The sequence below is a fragment of the Lygodium microphyllum genome, chromosome 5, assembly GCF_053477565.2.
Source record: "Lygodium microphyllum isolate KBCC chromosome 5, Lygodium_microphyllum_v1.1.10, whole genome shotgun sequence".
NCBI classification, from domain to species: domain Eukaryota; kingdom Viridiplantae; phylum Streptophyta; class Polypodiopsida; order Schizaeales; family Lygodiaceae; genus Lygodium; species Lygodium microphyllum.
In genome coordinates, this window is record NC_141139.1 from 110195022 (window position 1) to 110209648 (window position 14627).

The window sequence follows — 14627 nt, forward strand, 5'->3', positions numbered from 1 at the left end:
TATCCCATCGACATAGGCTGCAACCCTTGGGCAATGCTTCTCAGCATGCTCGAACCAGTCATCACCAACTCGCGCAATACCCAAAGGTTCTACGATATACCCGGTACGTAGGATCTTTCTAAATTCCTTGCGTACTCCTGGGGAAAGCTTAATAAGCTGTAAAAGATTCACATCCGGCTTGACTTCACAGAGAGAGCTCGCCAAATCGAATTCATGATAGTTCGATAGAGCTCGCTTTTCACGCCAAACCATCTGCTCTTTAGGTCGCTGAACCGGCTTTATTGCCTCTTTCTTAACTTTTACCTTCTTCTTTGGTAGCTCCTTATCGGCTTTACTTTCTACGGGCTTCAAAGGTCCCCCTTCCATGGAAGGGTCCAAAACTTGCGTTCCTTTGTTGCCTTGTTTAGGGTTTCCATCCACAGGCTTATCCTTGTCGGCCTCTCTACCTTTTTGACCTCTTGTAAGGACAGCTCGCAGATTAGAGGTTTCAGCATCGTTAACGCGTACAGCCTCAATCAAACTAACCCCACTACCACTTGGTAGCTCCTCTACTGTAGTCTTTGGTCATTGGAGTATTTGTTTAGGCCCATTTTCTGGCTGGGAATCATTTCCTTGGGCACGATGATTAACAGGCCCTGGTTGCCGACTTCCTCGCTGGAGGGAACTGATCTTACTCCAGCAAGTAGCTGCTAAATGGCCAGATTTTCCACAGATGTTGCACTTAACATTCGGGCAATTCCTTGGATAGTGCCGCCTACCACACCATTTGCAACTAAACCTCGAAGGTGCACCCTCCTCTGGGTATCTACTTCCTATCAAATTTTGTTTTTTTTAAAGGAAGTTGACATCAACGGATATTTGTCGATACTGCTCCATAATCATGTCGGTATAATGCTTCATCATGTCCTTAACCTCGCCAAGAACATTGGAAGAACTCGACTCATAGCCTTGGTCATTACCATGTCATTCAATCGGCCTAACAATTCGATTAGGCACAGGTTGTTGAGCCACAGGCATGGTATTAGTATTAACCGCCTGGCCTCCACCATTTGGAGCCATTTGACTGCCCGTAGGCATCGACATGCTAGGGGAAGCTGGTAATAAAGGGACATTCTGCATCATGCTCCCTCTCCCATTAGGGTTAGCCATTGCTATCCCTTGGCCACTACTGCCATTGGACATTGCCAGATTATTTCCCAATACTAAACCCATGTTCGAATTGCCTCGAGAAGCATAGGCTGCTTGTAGTCGGGATTCCACCTCTTGTGCTCGTGTAATGGCAGTATCTATATCCCCCAAGGGTACACTACTCAACTGCAATTGGATATTAAAGTCCAAACCATGAAGGAAATATTGCAATTGGGCAATTGCGGGGATAGGAATAGAGGTGTCCAACTTATGGAAAACCTCTTTTATCTTCTTCGCATAAGCACGAATATCCTCGTGTGGATCTTGGCGGGTCATGTTGAGTACACGCAACCAATATTGCCCACCCCTTTCAGGGGCAAACTCCCTTCAAAAAGCTCCATAAAATGCATCAATGTTCAATATGGTTCCGGCTTCTAAACCATGATACCATATAGCGGCTCTTCCTTTGAGAGTCATGTTGAAGAACATCATTAGATGTCCTTCTTCTTGGATGCGACAGTTAAACATCAGCTTTTGAAACTCCCTAATGTGGAGTTCCGCATCTTCCTCAACTAGCCCATTAAAAATGGGTAGCGGGTAACCTAGAGCCGGCAAATCCGTCGTTCTTGCTGGAATTGCAATAGGCTGCGCCATGACGCGGATTGGATTTGTACTAAGAATAGGGGACGGTGGGGTTACACCTCCCGCAATTGATGTGGACTGGCTTATGGCAGGAAGGGAAGCACCAGAGCTTCCACCTTCTCCTAACTTGCTGCTTGTGGTCCTAAGACCACTAGATCCACTCCCTCGTAAGGGTTCAGCACCGCTACGCTTAGGGGAATATCTCCTAAAAATTTCAGCCCGTCGCCTGGCTCTTTCGTCTCTTTCTTGCTTTTGGATTTGTGCTAGACGATGCTTATCAATAAATAACGGATCAATCTCAGTATCCTTTGGCATAAACTGTTAGTTGGTCCCTAAACAACCAGGATTCGAGAACCGCCACTTTTAAGCGGCTCCCGGCAGACGTACCACTGATGGACCTAAAAACGGGCCGGCGCTGGCTCATGCACTAGCCGGGCCTCGTCACTACGCACAAGACAACCCCTCGGCCTCGCGGCCAGGAGCGTCTATCGAAATCTCTGCCTTCCTAAACATTGCGTTTGTATACGTTGTAGTCCAACTGATCTTACCCAATATTACTCCTCAGAGGGAGTCCCTTTCACATAGCCAAATAGGCTCGAATCACATACACATGGGGTTTCTCCTACAGCTGAATGCCGTCAACCCTCTGCGACTCTCCTACACCTTGGGGATTGGCCCCTCGATTCGTCGCTCAACATTTAGACATTTCGCACAAAAGTCGCTCAAGGTACCAAATAACCATGTCCAGGAATGTACCGTTGTCCTTACTTCTCTTTCCCCTAGACCCCACGACTAGCCTACAGCATGGGTACCTCACTGCCTCTCAACGTAGGTCATATCATAATAAACCAATTGCAATGCATATCCAGGAGCTGATCACTGATACTTTTAAATTCTTTTCATGCTCTATGCATTTGGTGGATGCTTAGTGCTCAAACATTTAACAAAACAGCATTGTGCACAAGTGCAAAAACATTCTTTTAATGGTTTCCAACTACCATTCGTACTTCGTTGCATGGGCCTAGCACCGAGGTGATCCTCGTGCTACTAAGCTCTTAATTTTAATTATCATCCGTCCTAAATGCTATACATAGAAATCAGCAACTTCCCCATCATTTCACACAGCATTTAGACATATTTCAACTCCTCTACCCTTCCCCGTTTAAATATTGCGTCGTTGGATGGATTTATAGGGTATTTTGACACCATTTTATGTATAAAAAGCGGGAAAACACACACTAGAACAAGAAGGTGGGGTTGAACTGAGGAAAATCCTCATGCTTCAGTCCCCACAAACATTCACAACCATTGCTCTTATTTATCCTCATTTTTCGGAACCCAAAATGTATTTTTCCCTATTTTTAGGGTTTTTCCACCATTTTCTTGTAATTTTTCCCATTTTCTCCCTTTTTTAATTGCTGAAAATTAAGTTCAGTTTATGGGCTGTGGCCCTTAGTTCATTTCAGCAGAAAAAAAGAATTTTAGTAGGTGTGGATTAATTTATTGCATCATTTTTAGCCCAAAAACCCTATTTTCCCCCATTTTTATGGTTTTTCGTGTCTCGGTTTTCTATTTTCTGCTATCCCGCACATGTTTTTTCTGATTTTTAAATGATGAACAGCCAGAAAACAACTCAAAGCACAACATACTCAAAACTCAATCCATACAAACACATTTTTATCAACCAAATTTGCATCAAAAGGCCATTTTCTTTGTAAAAACAATTATTACCGTGTCTTGCGGTTTTTCCCATTAAATTTGGCACGTCCCACGACTAATTTCCAGCCATGAATTCTGCTTGGAATCAGCAATCTACAATGATTTGGCATTGCCCTTCAGTCTCGTCAAGAATCGGCATCCATCCGGCCATCCATTTCCATTCTACTCTTCCACGCACGAACAGGGGTTAAAAGGAGAGAGAGGGAGGAGAGAGAAAGACTGATTTTCTCTCTCTCTCTACAGTCCACCATTGCGGGAGCGGAGACCGGCGATACGGAGCGCAGGATAGATGTAGAAGCCTGGCATGATCTCTCATATGCCTTACATGAAGGCTGGCATCTCGATTATGGGGGGGGGGGGCGCGTTTTTTTCGGCGGCTGAAAACAGCTGCCGCCCCCCCCCTACATCACGTTTTTTGAAAAGGGGGGGTGCCAAAGATCACCCCCCTCTCTTACACCTTTTGGAATTTCAAATTTGGGCCCCCTTTTGGGCACCCCGGCCGGTTTCGAGCCATCTTCCGCGTACGGACTCCGATCGTCAGTCTGAAAATTTCTATGAGCTCGTCTCGACATCCCGCACTGACTGGCAGCTCCATTGACTGGCACAGGCGCACGGAAAAATTATGAAAATTCTCGGAGTGTCGTACGGGCGCCCGTCAAGCACTTGACGCTTAAAATCGTCCTAGGTCGAGCTGCCGCCTTCGTGGTTGAGCATTTTTCCCCGCATTTCCACATTTTTCTCCTATTTTTAGGCACGTTCCGGGGCCTAAAATCCATCCTTCAGATTGTCCCGCTACTTGGGAGAATTTCAAGAAGAAGTTTATGCAAAATTTCCTTCCTTGACAATTCCATGAAAAAGCCATAAAGCAATGGGACCTTCTTCAACAACGAGATCGTGAGCCTATTCCTCAGTACATTGAGCATTTTTGGAATGCACTACTCCAGTTACACATGCTTGAAGACGTACCTGAAGCGACACACAAGCACAAGTATATGTCTGGACTACTTGGGCATTACTACACTGAAGCTAATATGTTCAAGCCTGCAACTCTTGAGGAAGCAATTTCACTAGCTCATGACACTGAAGACAAGCTACGAGGTAGAGACAGATGTCCACAGCAATTCCAAGCCAATGGTAATTATGGATCTAAGCAATTCAACTCAAATTTTAGAAGATTTAATCAAGGTCGTTTTCCTTCATCATCTTTCCGTAAAAATTGGGCAAAAACCACCTGCTTTACCATCCAATACCAACCAAAACCCCAAGCCTATTCCACAGCCAAATCCTAATGTCCCTAGACTTCCTGCCATTGCAAACAATGTAACCAAAGCCAAGCCTATAGTGTGTTATAAATGCCACCAGCCTGGACATCTAGCAGCAAATTGCCATTCGAAGAAGCCACCTGTCCATATCAACTACCTTGGAGCAATGGAAGATGAGGAACATGAAGATATGCCTGATTTCACGGAAGATGAAGACGACATTACTACTCCTTTGGATACTTTACCAAGTATGCCAACTCCACATTCTTTATTGACTATGAAATGTTTAGTGCATGGAAAGGAAAAGATTATTTTGCATGATGACGGTAGTACTCATGATTTTATTTCTACAAAGCTAGTAAAAGAATTGAAATTACAGACTGTACCTACGCATTATCGCATCAAAGCAGCATTCTTAGGCACTAGGTATAATGGTACACAGGAAGTGCATGATTTAGAAATTCAAATTGGTCAATACACTGAAAGAAAAAATTTTCTAGTTGTACCACTACAGTCTAGTGATATTATTTTAGGTATGCCTTGGCGTCATCAGCATAATCCTGATATAGATTATTCCACACATTCAATTAATATTAAATTTCAGGGAAAACATATTACATTGTATGATATGCATGCATCTAATGCTTTTCCACTACTTTCCCATACTCAAGCTAAACGTGCATTACGCAAAAGTAGTAAATCTTATCTCATTTGGGTGAATGAACTGCAAGTTAAAGAAAATCATATGCATCCTAGGCATAAAGAATTTCTTGCACATTTTAAAGACTGTTTTGCTGAAGATCTACCACCTAGTTTACCTCCTTCACGTCCAGAAGACCATAAAATAGATTTGATTCCTGGTACCTAACCACCTTGCAAAGCACCATATAGGCATAACCAAATAGAGCAAAAAGAAATTCAAAATCAAGTTGAGGAATTACTAAATAGAGGATTGATTAGACCTAGTAGTTCTCCATTTGATGCACCTATTCTGTTAGTAAAGAAAAAGAATAATACCTATCGTATGTGCATTGACCTATCGTGCTTTAAATAAGATCACTGTAAAGAATAGGTATCCAATTCCTAGAGTCGATGACCTTATGGATAAATTGCAGGGTTCTGCTATATTTAGTAAAATAGACCTTAAGTCTGGTTATCATCAGGTGAGACTAGATAAGTCAGACATATTTAAGACTGCATTTAGGACACAATTTGGTCATTATGAATTTTTAGTGATGCCTTTCGGATTGACTAATGCACTTGCTACATTTAGTAGAATGATGAATCGTATATTTTTAAAATATCAGTATTGTGTAATTGTCTTCTTTGATGATATTTTGGTGTTTAGTCAAAATGAGAAAGAACATTATGAGCATTTGTCATTGGTTTTCTAGTTATTAAAAGATAATCAACTGTATGCAAATCCAGAAAAGAGTGAATTCTTTAAAACAGAAATTGAGTATTTAGGTCATATTGTATCATCTGATGGAATTAAAGTTGACCCTAAGAAAATAGATGCAATATTGAATTGGCCTGTACCTAAAAATGTGCATGAGTTACGATCATTCCTAGGTCTTGCTAGTTTCTATAGGAAGTTTGTGCGTAATTTTTCATTACTTGCTTTACATTGACCAAACTTCTGAAGAAAGGAATTGTTTATCATTGGTCCGATAATAAACAGAAATCCTTTGACTTATTGAAACATGCATTAACCCATGCTCCTGTTCTACAGTTGCCTGATTTTAATAGACCATTCTTTTTAGTAGTGACTGATGCTAGTGGATCAGGAATATGAGCCGTACTTATGCAGGACAATCATCCCATAGCCTATTCTAGTTGTAAGCTAAAACCCTCTGAACTGAAATATTCCACATATGACAAAGAATTATTAGTTGTTGTACAAGCCTTAAGACAGTGGAAACACTACTTAATGGGTTCAGAATTTATGATTAAGACCGATCAGCAAAGTATTAGACATTTACTTCGCCAACCTCAAATATCTGACCGACATATCAAATGGGCATCCTTTATTCAAAGTTTTCATCCTATCATTCAATATCAACTTGGTAAAGAAAATGTAGTGGCTGATGCATTAAGTAGAAGACCTGCCATTCATAATATTTGTTATATCTTTTGATTCTTTGATTGCTATGAAAGGTACTTATCATCAGGATATTACTTTTCATGCTGATTTGAATAAATTAGTTCAAAATAACTTGATTCCTATTGATTCACTATCTTATAATGATGGATTTATGTTTTATGAAAAGAGATTATGTGTTATAGTTCCATTCAGATCTTTTGTTCTGAATGAGATTCATTGTCCTCCATATCAAGGTCATAGAGGTATCATATCTACTTTGCATACCTTAACTGAAGATTTTTATTAGCCGCATATGGACACTGATGTATCTAACTTTGTTTCTAAATGTTTGATTTGTCAAAGAGTTAAGAGACATCATGGTAAACAATATGGATTACTTATGCCTTTATCTATTCCGTCAAGACCATGGGAACAAATTTCTATGGATTTTATTACTGGTTTACCTAATACTAAATCTAACCATAATATGATTTGGACAGTAGTAGATAGGTTTAGTAAACAAGCATATTTCATTCCATGAAAGAAAACTTTAACAGCATCACAAGCAGTACAATTGTTTTTAAAAACTGTTTTCACTAACCATGCCTGGAGGCATATTTCACGGTGGATTCCGTGCCACAGTGGATTCCATGAGGTTTTACGGTGGATTCTGTAAACTTTGATGACCGGGGCTCATACACAAAGTGGATTCTTTGTGCGAGAAGTTGATGGGGATGCCTGTCCTTTTCAGGCGTTTCATTAATTTAGTGTGTACATGGGTGATTCCATAGCGGGTGATTCCACAAAATGCATATTAAATTAATAAACGTTTATGAGTTTAGAGTGCGCACTCGTAATAAATTAAGGTTAGGATTGATTTCTAACCAGTTGATTTATTTATGTAGCTGAAGTCTGCTAGGTATTCACTTTTGTCAGTTTAATTGTATTAAAACTAACGATTGTGAATGCTTCTGTTGATGTGTAGAGATAGCAGCAGTGGTGGAGGAAAGAATTGGAGGATAGCGAGTATTGGATTTATCATTTATATTTTGATGGGCGCATACCTTAGGCATGGCGCCTATATTTTGTCGCGCCTATTTATTGAGGCGTTGGATATTTATTTATTATTTTGTATGCGCATGGGCGCACGATTATGTTATTTGTACTGGGACATTGTATTGGGCATGCCAGACTCTTTGGGCACCGCCCATTAGCTTTATTTCTATTTTGTGCTAAAGCAAACTCAAAAGCTAAAAGCTTGCTATTCTGTAATTTGAGCTTGAAGATGATTAATACATAAAATACATGCTTTGTGGAGCGCTCACACAAGGCATGGGGGGAGATTGCACCCATTTGGTCTCTTGTTCATGTCGTTCATGCTTTTTACATTGAATTTTGTGCAAAAAGTAGAGTTCTATTGTTCTTGGGGACCTTCGGCATTCACTACACGAGCGTACAGCATCCGATCTGTGCACCATATTTATGTTTCTTGTGATGGAAATAGCAATGGTTTTTTGGCTTTGCATCACAATTTCATGAGTGTCACTTGTGTGGGAGTCAATTTTGTGTCCAAGGCAAACACATGCACTATCCCATGATAAGAGATGCTTGATGAGAGAATGTAAGAACTGTGGTGTGAAGAACTTGCAAACATGCTCCTTGGAGGTAACAAAGCAAGATAAGACTGTAACTATGAAATTATTTGCATATGTAGAAGCAATAGAGAAGCACGGAAATAGGAAAAAAATGGTGAGGGAAATGCAATGCATGCTGGCAATTTGTAGAATTATTAAAGACCAAGCTAAAGGTCTTCATCACACAAAACTATGTTGGTTGTTGGCAGGGATAATAATTCAAGGATTGTCTACTTATATTTCCTAATGATGTAGTTATTTCAATTGTAGATTTTGTAGAGTAGGTTATCAAGAATTTCTAGTATGGCAACTAACATATCCAATATGCTAAAGTACAAATCTAGCATGCCAACCAAGGATCACAATGATGTGATTACATTCTTGCAATCTTGTAAAAATAACTTGTCAATAACTCTCCAATTTTACATTAATAACATGAAAAACAATACTACTTGAGTGAAACTTGCTAATTTGGTAAAGTTGGAGGGATTTTGCAAGGTCAAGGTATGCAGATAGCTTGGTAGGCCCGCCAAGCTACAAAGAAATCTCGACAAGGATAAAACCCTAGAAAATCCACTTTATATAGAGGAGCTTGACCACAATTCTTACTTTTTCAATTTCAAGGTGAGTCTCTTGAGGAGTGCATCCTTCATGGTGGATGAAGAACTCTCTTACAAGACAACCCCTTTAGAGTATCTTGTGCTTTGAGTGGATGGTTTTGAGAATATTTTTTATGAGCCAAGTTCCATTATTGGTATAGGGATACTTAAAAATGAGGGACCAAAGAGTGTGCTAATAAGATTCAGTTACTTGTTCCAACGAGAACAAAATGTATTCCTTGATTATTTGCTAGTCTTGGTCCTTGTTTTTAAACAAACAATGGAGCAATCACAAAGTGCTTTGTATCTTGGGTATTTGGTCCTTTCATGGGCAACAATTGTAATAAAAAATATATGCATGATTTTTATTGGGCAAATATTGTAACTTAGGCAATATTAGTTCATTAGTGTTTGTTTATCATTAGTTTGAATTGGTGATTTAATTTTATGCTTATTGCTTGTAAGTTGTGTACACATTACGTATTGAATAATTATGTAATAGTAGGATATAAGTATGTGTACACAATATGTATGATGTGTCTATGAATGTTCATATTGTATAAAAGCTATGAATCTTCTAAGTATTGTTGCATGTTTACATGTATCTATATGTATACTTCAAGTAAAAAAGAAATCAATGCTCTCATCGTTATTGCATGTTTACTTATCTTTTTCATGATTCTTTCATGTCATGTGAATTAAAAATAGAAAAAAAATTATCATCAAAATGATTAGATTTTGTACATTGCATTACAAATTTGAAACGATGGGAACAGTATCTACATGTGCTTGCATTTTTAAAAATATGAAATACACTTAACTTGTATGTTGAAGGTTATGCATTTAAATGATTGAATATTTTTTTGTCTGTTAGTTTATTCTATGGATTTTACTTCTCTTTTTTTGTTATGAGCATTTGTTGTAAGTTGTAGCTAGTAAGATTATAAAAGAGTGATCATCAATCACTTATGTGCTATGTCCATGTGCATTGCAATATCTAAGAGCATGAGGGCACCAATTCCCTAACTTCAAAAGACAACCAATGCTTCTTATGTTGACTTGCCTAATACAAAGTTAGATTCTAGTTGCAAGAAAAAGTCACTAGGGATAAGAGTGGTAATTTGCCAAAATATTTTTAGGTGGATATATGCATTGGGAGTGCAATTTTTCCCATATTGTGAAGTTTGGTGGTGTGCCTCACATTAGGGATCATTTTCTTCGTAGGATGAAGAAGTCCATGCGTGTGTATCAGCACCTAGCTACCAAACATGTAGGCTAAGGCCATTCAACACTACTATGAATGCAAGAAGGCTTTTGTTGTGAGAGCATTGTGCAAATAAGTGATAGGTGACTCAAACAATGACTTGTCAATTAAACAAACATCTCTCAATGTGGAACACCCCATGCATCTAACTATGGAGAGCTTCAAGTACAACGACTTAGTGGGAGAAGTTATCAGTCCAAGAACAAAGCAAGTGTCCCGCAAGCCTCTCTCCATGAGAGTTTTTGCATGACACAATTAAAAGAAGTGAAAATGGCCTTGGCTAGGGCTATTTTTTTTTCTAGCCATGCAATTGTGGACAATAATCACTAGAAACATGCATGGAAGAAAATTGGGGAGTTTGGGGTTGGCTTTTCCCCACCATCTTATGACTCAATATGGCATGATGCTCTCGATAAATGCCACTTAGAGGTGAAGGAGCAGGTTGAAAGGGTCATCTTATGTAAATTGGGACTTATTGGGTACACCATTCTATCATATGGTTGGTCCAACGTTCAATGATACACACGATAGACTTCATGCTAGTTTCACCAAGGGGTGACACATTCTTAAATGCCATAGATAGCACATGAAAAAAATAAAGTTATGGGAGTACATCATAGAAATTTTATGCAAGACTATTGAAGAGAGAGGGGTATTGTCACATGGCGCAAGTTATTATGAATAATGCAAAGAATTGTAAAAATGCAACTAGGCTTGTATAAGAGCAATATCCAAAGATTACATGTAATGGTTGCAACACACACTCACTTAATTTAGTATTGAAATACTAGTATGAAAAAGAGGATACATCTTGGTTTTCTAGCATTGTTGGTGATTGCAAGAGAATTGTTAAGTTTGTTCTTAAGAGAAGCCAAGTTATGTTGACATGCACAAGGCTCAGATATCATGCATGTTAAAGCTTCCTACAGAGACATGATTTTGTACACACATGCAAACTACTTGGAGAGAAAGAGTAGAATGAAGCCCTGTGGGTCCCTCATCGGGCTTTGTTTTTATAGATTTTGAAGGTCCTCGAGATTTTTTGGGGCTCTCGCAGCTATGTTAAACAACCAACAAGCCCATCGAGAAAATTAAAAAGCTTACCAAGGTTTTTGGTGGATTTCTAGGTTACCTTTTACTTGTTCAAAAGTGGTCAAAGATCGATGTAAATATGTTAACACAGTAATCATACATCCTAATTATAGAAAAATTTAAGTAATTATGTAAATATTCAATCATTGATGCCAACTAGCATATCCAAAGTGCTTAGTAGCATATCTAATGCTGGCCAACATATAAGGTATACTAACTAGCTATCCACTTTGTTAACAAGCATTTCTAGTAGGGTAACAAACATATCTAGTATGTTAGCTATAATATATCTCTAATGCTATGTAAAAAATCTAGTACAGTAATTAGAATTTTCAATATGATATTTAGATTTTTTATTTAATTAAATAGCACAGCCTCTATGTTTTGAAATAAAAAATAAAAAATGTGAGAGATGTTAGGAGGGGAGAAAAAACATAGCATGAGAGAAAGGCATATAATAGGTATTGATCATGTGGGGGCTGTATTCTTATCAAGTGTGAAGAGCATTATACATGTTACAGATGTATGGATATATAGAAGGAAAGTTGTTCAAGTTTAATATGTAGATGGCGGTGCACAAGTTTGGTAATCCACCACAAGGATACGGACGCATAGCGACGGCGCTTTCCGATGCAAAATAGTGGCGTCGCTATTTGCGATGCAAATAGCGATGGTGCTCAAACGAAAAAACATGGGCGGAAACCTGAGCACGTTATTTTGCACGAATAAACGAAAGAGAGAGCGAAAGGGAGAGCGAACTCCATCTTGCATTTGAGAGGGAGACGGAGAGAAAGAGAGAAAGAGGGAGAAGGAAATCTTCTCACCACTGCTACTGCCATTCGAAAGAAGAGGAGGAAGTGCATGGAGGGCGAAGAGGAGCCGCCATCGTGAAGAGGAACCGCCAAATCCATCCTCGGGCCTTTGCGGTGAGTGCATTGTTCATTCTTGCTTTGTTTTTGTTTTTCTCTTTTTCTTTTACTTGTTTTTGTTAAAAATCATGTGTATTGAGAGAGGGAGAGGAAATGAGAGAGGGAGAGGAAGAGAGAAAAGGAAAGAAGGAATGAGAGAGAGAGGGAGAAAACATTAAACATAATAGGGAAAGAGAGAAAGAGGGAGAGGGAGAGAGAGGAAGGAAGGGGGGGAGAGAGAGAGGGAGGGAGAGGTTGTTGTTATTGTTGTTGTTGTTTTATTTTTTCTTTTCGCTTTTTCTTGTTTCTTGTTGTTGTGGTAGTTGTAGTAGTGGTAGTGGTAGTGGTAGTGGTTGTTTAATTTCTTATTTTCTTGTTTGTTGTTATTGTGGTAGTCGTAGTCGTAGTAGTTGTTGTTTAATTTCTTCTCTTATTGTTTGTTGTTGTTGTGGTAGTTGTAGTCATGGTAGTAATAGTAGTTTTCTTGTTTGTTGTTGTTGTAGTAGTAGTTGTTTTTTTTCTTTTCTTGTTTATTTTTGTTTAGTTTTCTTGTTTGTTATTGTTGTTGTTGTTGTAGTTTTTTCTTCTTTTCTTGTTTGTTGTTATTGTAGTAGTAGTTGTTGTTGTTGTTGTTTTTTCTTCTTTTCTTGTTTATTGTAGTGGTAGTGGTAGTGGTAGTGGTTTGTTGTTGTGGTAGTTATAGTCATAGTCATAGTAGTAGTAGTAGTAGTAGTAGTAGTAGTAGTAGTAGTAGTACTGGTTTTCTTGTTTGTTGTTGTAGTAGTAGTTTTTTTTCTTTTCTTGTTTATTGTTGTTTAGTTTTCTTGTTTGTTGTTGTTGTTGTAGTAGTGGTAATAATAGTAGTTTTTTCTTCTTTTCTTGTTTGTAGTAGTAGTAGTAGTAGTAGTAGTAGTAGTAGTAGTTGTTGTTGTTGTTGTTGTTGTTGTTTTTCCTTCTATTCTTGTTTATTGTAGTAGTGGTAGTGGTAATGGTAGTAGTAGAGAGAGAGAGAGTTATTGTGGTAGTCATAGTCTTGGTGGTAGTCATGGTCGTAGTCGTCGTAGTCATGATTGTAGTAGTAGTACTAGTAGTAATAATAGTAGTTTTCTTGTTTGTTGTTGTTGTAGTAGTAGTAGTTTTTTTTTTCTTTTCTTGTTTATTGTTGTTTAGTTTTCTTTTTTGTCGTTGTTGTTGTTGTTGTTGTAGTAGTAGTACTTCTTTCTTCTTTTCTTGTTTGTTTTTATTGTAGTAGTAGTAGTTGTTGTCATTGTTGTTTTTTTTTCTTCTTCTTTTCTTGTTTATTGTAGTGGTAGTGGTAGTGGTAGTGGTTTGTTGTTGTGGTAGTCGTAGTCGTAGTTGTAGTCATTGTAGTCATGGTTGTAGTAGTAGTCGTGGTTTTCTTGCTGCCAGAAGGTCATGAACTCAGGGAAGGTTTTCTTGGACAACCTCTAGCATGTATGAATGACCAAAGCTGGTAAAAGCTGAAAATAGTCCACACGGAGTCACATTCAAACAGAATGTGACGGTTCTCAGTTTTCTACGAGTTGCCATATTGGATCCACTTATAGATCAACCACTTGTTGGATCCCATGCATATTTTCAAGGACGTGGGTAGCTTGCTATGGGACCACATCATAGGAAACAGAGACAGTGTAGGGGCATGAATCAATTTGAAGGAGGTAGGCAAGATGGAGGCGGTTTGGTCGCAGTTGAGTGCTGATAGTTGCTTGCAGCTACCTCGCGCTTCTTAGGTTTTGTGCACTAAAGAAGAGCGCATTGTGAAGCAAATAGTCAAGTCTCTCCGCACTCCGACGGGTATGATGTGTTCTCTTAGGTCTGCGTTTTCTAAAGACGACCAATTAACAGGTCTAAAATCCCATGATTGACATAAGATATGTCAGGTTTGTACTACGAATGGATTGTAAGTGGCCTGTGTATTTTGCTATTTGGAGTGTAGTTGTTGTTCATAATGCTTTCTTGTTTGTGGTAGTTTGTACTACCGATCATGATCGCACGATGCCTTACTCCAGAAATACGCGGGGAAATTTATAGGTTGTCGACTTTAGTGCAATGGATCTTACAGAAGGAGATTAAGATGTCCTCTATTGAATCCGCGAGGCGGAGAGCAATGGAGACAGTCTATCTCTTTGAGAAATACCTGCCTACCAACATGCTCATGATACAAATCAACCTTCTTGTGCATCTTGTAGATGAAGTGGAGATTGTTGGACCTGTCCATACGCGATGGATGTTCTTCTTGGAGCATTTCATAAAAACCCTGAAAGGCTTTGTACGA